Below are 11,909 nucleotides of genomic sequence, written 5' to 3'. Positions count from 1 at the left end.
AAGATTGGAATCGGCCATAGAGGAGAACTCCAAGGACCAAAAAAAAAAAAAAACAGATCTGGAAAAAGGAACTAAAGACATCATCCATCAGAAAATTGTTAGCAAACGAAATCAATAATCCAAGCACAGCTGGATTGGACGGGCAAATAATGAAAGATCACTTACCACTGAATATTATTTGATAGGTACGCTGGACTTGAATCCACGGCCTCAAAATTGCTTTGCAATGTGTCAAACCAACTGAGTTATGGCCTTAAGCCCATAGCTTGGATGCCAGTACCCAATACAACAACCCAAGTTTTGTATGCATGGTTAGCAACACTTAAAGCATTGCTAACAGGGAAAACAACAAAAAAACATATAAAAGATTCAATACCATCTCATTCTGTATTATAAAGAATTCTATAATCCAAATACTCAACATTGCACAAATATATAAGGACCAAAGTATGAATGAATGCAGCCCTGCTCTTTGCATTGTTTAATAAACCGAACCGTATCTTATCAACGTCTCTCAAAGAAATAGAGCTGAAAAGAAAAGGAAGAAGAAGAAAACGAGAAGAGCAAGATTTCCCCACATCCAATAAACAAAATCCATGTAACCCAAATAAAAAGAAATCGCAAACATACAAAAACATCTACAAAAAACACCTAGGTAAATCATATAGAAAATAAACTGTAATTACAATATAATTTTATTCCATTTGACGATATTCATTGCTCTAATATGAATAAAAAATATTCAATTCTTTACATTCTTTTATACATATATGTTTTAAATTCATTCCATTTTTATTCAAGATCACTTACCACCAGAGTTGCAGCATTATCTTCCTTGCACATCACCCATGCCAATACCAAATATAACAGCCATATTTGCAGTCCAAGTCATGTATGTGCATGGCTAGCAGCATCAAAAGCCTTAGTAACAAGGAAAACTGGGAGTAAAAAAAACGGAAAAGGGAAGGAATAAAGCCAACCTCAAATCAAACACTTATACTGTAAAGAAACAAAGTAATCTATAAAACAAAATTGATGGGTACCAAAAAAATTCTACCTTGCACAAATACCACAACCACAGCAGAGGTGAATGTAAAATTCTACTCTATGCATCGTTTAGTAATCCCATCTTATATCCCCCCAAAATAATATTGAAACCCCACCAAAAGAAATAATTCAAAGATACTCAATGTGTGTGTGTGTGTGTGTGTGGTGTGTGTGTGTGTGTGAGAGAGAGAGAGAGAGAGAGAGAATAATATAATAACAGAAAATTAGGAAAATAAGGGGAATATCTCCCCACATCTAACACAAGCATTCCAAGTCACCCAAACAAAAACTTATCAAAAAATACACACATGCCAAAGAAAAAATACGAAGAACACTAATATGAATCATGTACTCAAAAGCTAAAAAGAATAAAAAATTTAAAAAAAACTGATTTAATTTTATATTCCACTATGCATATATTTAATTATTTAAATGTCACCCCAAACAACAAAATACCATAAATCACATACACGGTAACATCTATATAACACCTAAATGAATGGTGTAGAACATTAATCATAATCACATTAAAAATTAATTCAAATTGTCAATATTCATATTCATAGCTATAAATCTTAAAAAGCAACAAAAAAAAAAAAGATTTAATTCACAATGTCATGTGTCCTTATTCTTGGTGAAAATTTGAGGTAACCCCTATGTTTTCAAATTGATGACATGTACCTTGACCTTTGTCTCTTTTCAATTGAAATTTAAGTCTTCATCTTCAGCCTCTAGCAAAAACTCCCTAATAATCTTCTACTGAAAAGCAGTCATCTTCAAGCTCTTTAATCTCGTAGGTAAATTATTTTAATCTATTCAACCTTGTTTTCAAATTTTTCTTCAACTTTTTAAGAAAACCCTTGATTTTTCTATCCAGAACTCCATCTTTTACTCCCCAAATACCTCAACTTGCTCTTGAGGTTTGAAGGTTGAAGGGGATGGAATGTTAAGATTGGAAACATTATAAAAAACTATAGCCTAGATGATAGGTTTTACTGAGAAAATGAACATAAAAAATTCGCAGTTTCTATTACTTCCCAGAAATTTATCTTGCTCTTGAGATTTGAAGGAGATAAAACCATGAGGATGAAAACCAAGGTATGAGAAGTTTACCACACTGAAGAAGGATTTTAAAACAAATGGCAGCATCACGATCGAATTCAATTAACTACCAAGAACATATTCAATACTTAGAAAATGATGCAAATGTGGTAAAGCGATCAGATACAATAAGAAAAAATGTTGACAATGATTTCTTGAAAGAATCATTGCTTGCCTAATGTACATGTGCAATTGCATACCAATATACTCAACTACTACAAATAAATACGAACCCCAAACAGAGAGATCATACTGCAATACCTACTGAGGCAAATGTTAAAGAAAAAAAAAAAAAAAAACCTTCTGATCAACCTATAGTCCTCGAAAGCACCACAATAGACCACAACATTAAAAGAAAAATAGAAATTATTTAAAATTTTAATAAAGATACAAAGCATATAACAAGGAAAAAAAAATCTAAGGCCCCCTTCGATCGTGTTGCCCCCCCCCCCCCCTAAATAATTGTAGGAGTTGGGGTGTAATAAGTAAAAGTTAGGTGCCAATAGCAGTTGTCTTAAAAAATGACAAGGGTAAATGACCATTGCTTGTGGTGAATGAGATAAAGTAAAATCGGTTTCGGTTCCGGGTAAATGGGTACTCATTTTCAATGACAAACCCCATTTTATTGAATCTCATTTCATTTCATTTTCATTTATTTGGATTTTGATGTTCACTTTTGTATTTAGGTTTAGGTCATTTTTTATTGTAGTGAAGACTGTTAGCAAGGAGAGTAACGAAGATTGCAGAGAATTAGAAAATGCCTTGTTGCTCACTCTCTACTGTCTTCATTACAGTAAAAAATGCTCTGTTGTTCACTTTCTACGCTCTATTCTTTATTCTCTACAGTCTTCGTTACTCTCCTTGTTCACTCTCTAACAGTCTTCACTACAAGAAAAAATGACATAAACCTAAATACAAAAGTGAAAAGCAAAATCCAAATAAATGAAAATGAAATGAAATGAGATTCAATAAGATGGGGTTTGTCATTGGAAATGAGTACCCATTTACCCGGAACCGAAACCAATTTTACTTTATCATATTCACCACAAGCAATGGTTATTTACCATTGTCATTTTTTAAGATAACTGTTATTGGCACCTAACTTTTACTTATTACACCCCAACTCCTACAATTATTTATGGGGAGGGGGGCAACACGATCGAAGGGGTATTTCATCATGTTAAAAACAGTGGAATATGTAAAATATTCAACAAACCATTTAAGTGTGTGTGTAAATTACTGAAAATATTAGAGAATCAGACGAGTCATCTCGGTCTCAAACGAGATTTAAAACCATGAGATCTCCTCAATCTACTTTGTTGTAAACCATCTTACTTGGTACGTTTCATAGGTAGAACATACATTTTCTTCAATATACTCATTTTTGTAGAGTACGTAATCATTAGAACATGCATGAATTTTCTCATACTCCAGATCCAATGACTCCAAGGTGTTCTTCGCTAGATACATATGGGCATCTTATTGTCTTTGGGGAGCTCGACTCATAAAAATTTCAATAATTTTAAAAAACTTTTGTAGACCACTCATTTCCCCGCCTTCAAAATCTACAATTTGACCAATGTTGATACCTTCTAATTCTTTGAGCAACCTGGATATAAATGTTTTTTTTGACATCTTCAAGCAATTCCTTAAAAGGTTTAGGGTAACTAAAAAACTGATCATATCCCATCTAAACCATTCCTAACTACTGGATCTAAGTTCTAACAAAGTAAAAAAAAAATCTAATGTTAAGAAATCACCCTTGAAAAATACTCATTTAAATCTTTAGATCAACTATCAAACTAGTTTTTTGATTTTTTGGTGTTCATGAGTCAATTGTGGTAGGGCCTATTTTACTAATAGTGTTTCCCCAAAGAGGTTGAGTATTTTGCCTTAATTACTAGCTAACAACTTTTAAATTTTTTATAGGGTAATATATTTGTTTTGGTATTTCCATAATTTTTACAAAAATAGTATCTACAGTATGAAAACTAGAAAGCATTCTCATCAGAAGTTTCCAATATTGGGTAGCCATCCCCCTCTTGGTACACGTTGGTTTTATGGCGTTAGTTTGACAGTAAATAGAAAGCAAGGTAGTGCTATCCAATGTTCCGTTATACCAGTTGAAATAATTGGATTTGAAAAGACAGCCAAAGCATCGCAAGATCATTATTCTTGATTCAAACCGGATATGTGCAATTTCAGATTCCACATTATTTAATTGCACATTGATTTGATTGTGAATTCATGCTCTAAATCTGGGTTTTTTTTCTAAACAGAATCAAGAAGTCTAATAGGAAAAAAATTATTTTTTCAAACAAAAATCATAGATAAAACCTACTGATGAAACAAAGTTTTAGCTGAAGAATATGACATTATTAAGTTGAAGTTATGAATTAAAAGATAACATACCTTGGTGTCTGATGCATATAGATAAAACTAAAACACCGAAATAACATTGCCACAATCATGAACAGAATTCCGGCAATGTAATCCAAAGATGGAGGTCTACAAGCACACACACATGACAAAATAAAAGAAAAATAATAAATAAATAAAATAAAATGATATGGGGGGGATGGGGAAGAACTAACAGTTTGATGATGGAACCTCTAGGATTAGTATAATGAATGTAGATGGATTTGACTAGGTACAGATAGATATCCTCAATTAGTACTGCAACGATACAAAGAGCAATAAAGCTCAGGGGTTTCTTTCCTAGCATTAGAACTCCAACCGATGTTAGAAAGAAATAGAGTAAGTTAAAGTAAACCTTGAAATATTTCCTTTTTCTTTAATACATTTTGATTTGTCTTATAAGACTGTTTTTGTTTAGTTTAGACATGTTTGAGCCATAAAGAAATTTGGGAATTTATTTATTTGGGGGATTTCTACTAGTCATGAAAGTATTTGCATCAAAATAATCCCATTTAGAATAGCAATCCGTGTTCCGTGTTCCATGATTCCATAACCTGCATTAGTAACCTTTGGTTTTATTTTCCCAATTTTAGTTCATGTTTTATTATTTTTTCAATATTAAGTTCATATTTTATTATTTATGAACTATTTTATTTAATTTTTGTAATTATTAAGATGATTAAATATATTTTTTTGTTTATATTTTATTATTTATGAACTATTTTATTGAATTTTTTAAGTTATTAAGGTTGTTAAATGAACTTTGTTATTTTATTGAATATTAAGTTCCTATGAAACGTACCAAGTAAAATGGTTTACAACAAAGTAGATCGAGGAGATCTCATTGTTCTAAATCTCAAAAAGTTCAAAAATTCTTTAACAACCTTAATAACTTCAAAAATTCTTTAACAATCTCATATTTAAATCTTTAGAATGAACTTTTTTATTTAAAGTAGATCGAGGAGATCTCATGGTTATTTAGAATGAACTTTGTTATTTAAAGTAGATCGAGGAGATCTCATGGTTGTTAAATGAACTTCGTTATTTTATTGAATATTAAGTTCCTATGAAACGTACTAAGTAAAATGGTTTACAACAAAGTAGATCGAGGAGATCTCATGGTTTTAAATCTCAAAAAGTTCAAAAATTCTTTAACAACCTTAATAACTTCAAAAATTCAATAAAATAGTTCATAAATAATAAAATATGAACAAAAATATATATTTAATCATCTTAATAATTACAAAAATTAAATAAAATAGCTCATAAATAATAAAATAGGAACCTAATATTGAAAAAAATAACCCCATAAAATAAATTAATCAATCTTAACAATTTTAAAAAATCAAGTAAAATAATTCTTAAAAAATAAAACATGAACTAAAATTGGGAAAATAAAAACCAAAGGTTACTAATGCAGGTTATGGAATCATGGAACACGGATTGCTATTCTAAATGGGATTATTTTGATGCAGATACTTTCATGACTAGTAGAAATCCCCCAAATAAATAAATAAATCAATCCCCAAATTTCTTTATGGCTCAAACATGTCTAAACTAAACAAAATCAAAATGTATTAAAGAAAAATGAAATATTTCAAGGTTTACTTTAACTTACTCTATTTCTTTCTAACATCGGTTAGAGCTCTAACGCTAGGGAAGAAACCCTCGAGTTTTATTGCTCTTTGTATCGTTGCAGTTCTAATTGAGGATATCTATCTGTACTGAATCAAATCCATCTACATTTATTATACTAATCCTAGAGGTTCCATCATCAAACTGTCAGTTCTTCCCCATCCCCCATATCATTTTATTTTATTTCATTTATTTATTTATTTATTTTCTTTTATTTTGTCATGTGTGTGTGCTTGTAGACATCTGTCTTTGGATTACATTGCCAGACTTCTGTTCATGGTCGTGGCAATGTTATTTCGGTATTTTAGTTTTATCTATATGCATCACACACCAAGGTATGTTATCCTTTAATTCATGACTTCAACTTAATAATGTCAGATTCTTCAGCTAAAACTTTGTTTCATCAGTAGCTTTTATCTATGATTTTTGTTTGAAAAAATAATTTTTTTCCTATTAGACTTCTTGATTTTGTTTGGAAAAAAAACCCAGATTTAGAGCATGAATTCACAATCAAATCAATGTGCAATTAAATAATGTGGAATCTGAAATTGCACATATCCGGTTTGAATCAAGAATAATGATCCTGCGATGCTTTGGTTGTCTTTCCAAATCCAATTATTTCAAATGTTATAACGGAACATTAGATAGCACTACCTTGCTTTCTATCTACTATCAAACCAATGCCATAAAACCAACGTGTACCAAGAGTGGGATGGCTACCCAATATTGGAAACTTCTGATGAGAATGCTTTCTAGTTTTCAAATTTACCACCCCTGAAATCTTAGGCAATGTATCACGCCCACATCAAAATAGGTGCATGTGTAGGACCAACCAATAGGAGGTTTTCTCAAAAATCAAAACTCATTTTATTATTTAATTACATAAATTGAAATACATGGAGGTTTCGTGCAAAACATCCAACAGATTCCCCTCCTCATCCCCAACACACAACAAAGTATGCATTCGTCTCTATACTTTCTATTTAACACCATTCCCATATCTTAGGGTTTTTCACATTTAAAAAATTATTGGCTTTTATTTCCCTGACCAAATTTGTTTGAATATCAATTTGGACATAAATTCAATCATTTGGGGTGTATCAAAATAATTGAAGTGGTCTTATTTGCTTGCACATATCTTATCATTCAAAACCACAACAAAATGGAAATTGCTTCTAGATTTTCTCGTGGTCCAGACTTGTTCTTAGTTTATATTTCTTGCTTTTTGGAGGAACGTTTTGAAAACTAAAACTTACATAAAATACAGTTCAATGGATCCTTTGTAAGATCCATTTACCTGAGTTTGGAGGGAAGTCCGCCATTAAAGCGAACTAGAGAGAGAGAGAGAGATGACCCGCCAGAGTTGAGAGGCAGCCGCACCTCAGCCTTGCAAAAGAGAGAGATAGGGGGGGATGACCCGCCCGCCGGCCACCGGAGATGAGAGGCAGCCCGCTGCCGCACCTCAGTCTTGAAAGAGACGAGAGAGAGCGAGAGAGTAGAGGAGGGAAGGAAGGAAAGAGAACCGAATCGAACCCATCGGTTTTTTATTATTTAACCCGAAACTGACCCGTTATTCAATTTAAATCGAACCAAACAAACCTAAAATTCACGGTTTGATTCGATTCTCGATTTGAACCGAACTAAATTGCATCCCTACTTAAAATAATGATTGGATTAGTAAATTTCGTCTCATATGAAAGACAGTCTACATAACCGTTAGGCAATTTGGTAATGGCTCCTTTCCTACATATTGCTTCTGTATTATTATGAGAAAGTAAGGACATTTACATCATTTGATCCATTATTGTCGACAAATACTCTAATTCACCCAATCGTGTCTCAGTCTTCACACCATCTCACAACATAAACGAGATGATTCAGAAGATATTTTAAAAATCTTGTAGGAGTTAGTAAAACTCAACCGGGTCAAAAGGGATTTTGTATACACTGATTAAAATAGTTAATTTTCTTTCTTTATATTTAAATATTTATTATAAATAAAACATTATTTTATAATAGATATCTTCCAATAATACAATCTAACTTATTTTATTAAACAATTACACACTTTTGCATGAGTTGAAAGGTTGGTTTAGGATTTTAAAGAAATTTCATAGATGGAATCCCCTTAGATCCACAACTTTAATGCATGCATGCTTAGATAGAAACTTAGTGTTTTAGCCCCATTAAGAGAGCTACACAATTCTTCATCATTGCCAAGCATGTGTAGTGTGTGTGAATGATGTACATTATAATGTATAAGATAAAAGTGGGTAAAGAAGGGCTTCAACCTCCATCATTTCGATCAAACTACCTCAAGCATTCCATGCCAAAGGTTGAGGTTCAATTTACTCGAGATGAAGGAGGGTTCTCCATTACATCCTAAAAGCTACTATAAAAAAAAGGGATAGAAGAAGAAGATGCAAGCTAGCAAATGAACAAACAATTAATATACTCACCTTGCCCTTTTAGAAGTCTTGAATGAAGTTGAGTTTAAGAGGTGAACTTGAGAGTTGAAAGATGTAGTTGAGGGTTGAAAGATGAGTAGAGATTTTGGTAGAGTTTTAAGTTGAGAGATGGGGGCTTGAGAGCATGAATTGTTCATAGAAAATGAAGGTATCTATAGAGTTTTTCAAGAACTTTTTGGGATAAAGTGGTCCAACCCTAAAAATAATGAGAATGGACATAAGATTTATGTTATTTCTTTTTGGATTTTTCATTTGTTTGATGGCAAGGTTGACATTTGTGAAGAAACCCTAAAAATATTCTTTGATATTTGATTTTTTGGTAAATAGAGGTGAAAGAACAAAAAGTATTTTTGAGATGATGAATAAGGGAGTGACATGTGTAAAGGTGGAGTGGTAGGTGAAAAGTAGACATTTGTTCATTTGTAAATAACTTATAAAGCAAGGGGTGGAAGTATATTTTTGAAATTGATCAATGAGAAAACAAAAGTACTTTTGGGAGGGTAAGTAGGAGAATAACATATGTAAAGGTGAAGTGATAGGTGAAAAGTAGACCTTAGTTCATTTGTAAATAACTCATAAAGCAATGGTGGAAGTATATTTTTGAAATGAACTAATAGGAGAACTCCATATATGTACTTGAAGATTCTCACCTTTTGAGGGTATGATTGGAAGTTCTCTCAACTTTATGGATTATTACCAAATACTAAAGTATCTTTTTCATTTGACCACACCTTTTGAGAAGGGCATTCTTGGATTTTCACAAAGGAGAGTTGACTCTCCAATTAGATAAAGCATTGGGTATTGAGGGCTTATGAGAGATCAACATGTGTTATCTTTTGGGAGGTGTGAGAGAATGGGCTTGGTGTTGGGCTTAGAATGGACTTGATTTTTGGTTTAGGATATGGACTTGGGTTTGGATTTAGAGTGGACTTAGTTTTGGGTTTATGATATAGACTTGGGTTTGGGCTTAGAATGGATTTGGTTTTGGGTTTAGGATATAGACTCGGGTTTGGACTTAGAATGTACTTGATTTTGAATCGGATCATGGAAGTGAGTAGAATTGGCTTGGATTAGGGACAAGGTATGGGTATGCAAAAATAATATGAGATAATGTACGTATGCATGTATGCAGGAATAATGATGTCAAGTGGCAATGCGGGCCCGTTGAGTGGCTTAAGTCTAAATCGGAATCAATTCGAGGAAATTTGAATTTTTCCAACGGGTTCATGCAAATTGGGGTGTCTACACATGTGATATTCAATCATGTTCCTCCTTTTTTGACTATTTTCAGTATGTGGCATATTTGTGAAATTATGAATTCTATTGAAGCTCACCACCCTAAATGGAAGTAGAAATTATATATTTGCTTATGTCATGTACACAGTTTTAAAACTCAGTTTCATGTCTCGTCTTGTTCATGCCAAGTACCAAGTCATCTCGAACGAATTTTCCAATACGTTTGAAACATCTTGTTCAATAACGAGAAAAATGAACACGGGGTTTTTAATCTAGTCCGATACATTGACTTGTCCGCCCATCTCATCCATACTTGAATCGAGATGACTCAAGTGATATGTCTCGGCCTCGGACGAGTTTTGAAACCATGATCATCTAACCCCAATTGTTTTTTACTTTGGATAATCTTGACTTCTCTGTAATAGTTGGGGTTTTATATCTCAATGTCTTTAGATGATTGTCTTAAAATTCCATTCTCTCAATACTTATTGCTCTCACTCCAAGAAATGAGAAAAATCAAATTATCAAGTTCCTAATATAAATTCCAATAGAATAATTGTTCCAATTCCCCTCATAAATTTCAATAGAATGATTGATCCAATTCCCCTCCTTAATTTCAACCACTCTTACCAATAAGAGTCGTGTTGGAGTAACATTGAAATGTACATAGTGCGGGACATTTTTAACGTGGGTGTGTATCAGAACCATACATACTTTCCATCAAGATATGAGTGAGATCTCGATGAAAGCATCTATGATTTTGACACACATCCACATCAGAAATGTTCCCCACAATGTACATTTTAATGTTACTTCGGCATTATCCTATCGATAAATATAAAATTTTAGATACCATTTTTTTATATAAAAAAAACTGATGTCTATTTTATTTTATTTATAAAAAAAAGAAGGTATTGTTAAAGTCTTTTTTTGTTTGAACTTTTTAAAGAGATTTTGTGATGGAATTCCCTTAATGTCATAACCTTAACGCATGTATGTCAAGCTAGAAATTTAATGTTTCAACCCCAATAAGAGGATGACACATTTCTTTATCATGACCAAGCATATGTGAGTAAGTACATGATGTACAATATGATGCATGAGACATGTTGTAGGAGAAAGAATGTTTCAACCCCTACCCTTTTAGATAAACCAAAGTTTAACTTACCGGAGAAGAGAGAGAGTGTGCATTACATCCTAAAAGATTTTTAAAACATAAAATAAATGAAAGGTTAGAAGTAAAAGATGCAAATGCTTAAAAATAAAAATCAAATTTAATTCACATTGTCCTTTGATGTTCTTAACGAGCTTGAGTCTTGAGAAATGAACTTGAGGGTTGAATGCTTTAGTTGAGGATAAACGGCAAGAGAAGATAAGAGTTGTTGGTTGAAGATTGAGAAATTGATCGAAATTCTTAAGTTGAGGGTTGGGTTGAAAGAGGGTTAAAGAGATGGATACGAATTTTGATAAAGTTTTGGGTTGAGAGATGGGGGCTTGAAAACATACATTGTTCATAGGAAATATGTTTATTTATGGAGTTTTTGGGGATCTTTTAGGGATAAAGTGGTCCAACCCTAAAAATAAAGAGAATAAACACGAGGTTTTAATTGTTTCTTTTTGGAATTTTCATTTTTATAAAGGAAATGGTAGAATTTTGTGAGTAGAAACCTTAAAAATATTTTTAGTCTTTCATTTATTGATAAATAGAGATGAAAGAACAAAAATACTTTTGGGAGAGTAAATAAGATAGTGACATATGTAAAGGTGAAGTGGTAGGTAAAAATAAACATTGGTTCATTTGTAAATAACTCATAAAACAAAGGTGTATATATATTTTTTAAATGAATTAATGGAAAAATTCCATATATGTATTTGAAGATTCCCATATTTTAGGAGTAGGATTGGAAATTCTTCCAACTTTAGGAATTTTTACCAAATACCAAAGTGTTTTTTTGATTTAACCACACTTTTTGATAAGGGTATTTGTTGGAATTTTACGAGAGA

General features: G+C 32.2%; 1 long non-coding RNA gene across 1 annotated transcript; it reads right to left on the bottom strand.

Moving 5' to 3' along the window:
• Positions 1 to 339: 339 nt before the first annotated feature.
• On the bottom strand, positions 340 to 7,736 carry LOC147390074 (uncharacterized). Its single transcript, XR_015182635.1, has 3 exons — positions 7,499 to 7,736; positions 811 to 921; positions 340 to 528 (listed from the first exon to the last, which is right to left on the bottom strand). It is a non-coding gene; the product is annotated as an uncharacterized LOC147390074 (long non-coding RNA).
• Between the last annotated feature and the right edge of the window lie 4,173 nt (positions 7,737 to 11,909).

Source organism: Akebia trifoliata, chromosome 11, assembly GCF_017979445.1.
Source record: "Akebia trifoliata isolate Shusen 1 chromosome 11, ASM1797944v1, whole genome shotgun sequence".
NCBI classification, from domain to species: Eukaryota; Viridiplantae; Streptophyta; class Magnoliopsida; order Ranunculales; family Lardizabalaceae; genus Akebia; species Akebia trifoliata.
Note: the sequence above shows the minus strand (reverse complement) of the source record. Positions and strands in the feature narration are given on the sequence as shown.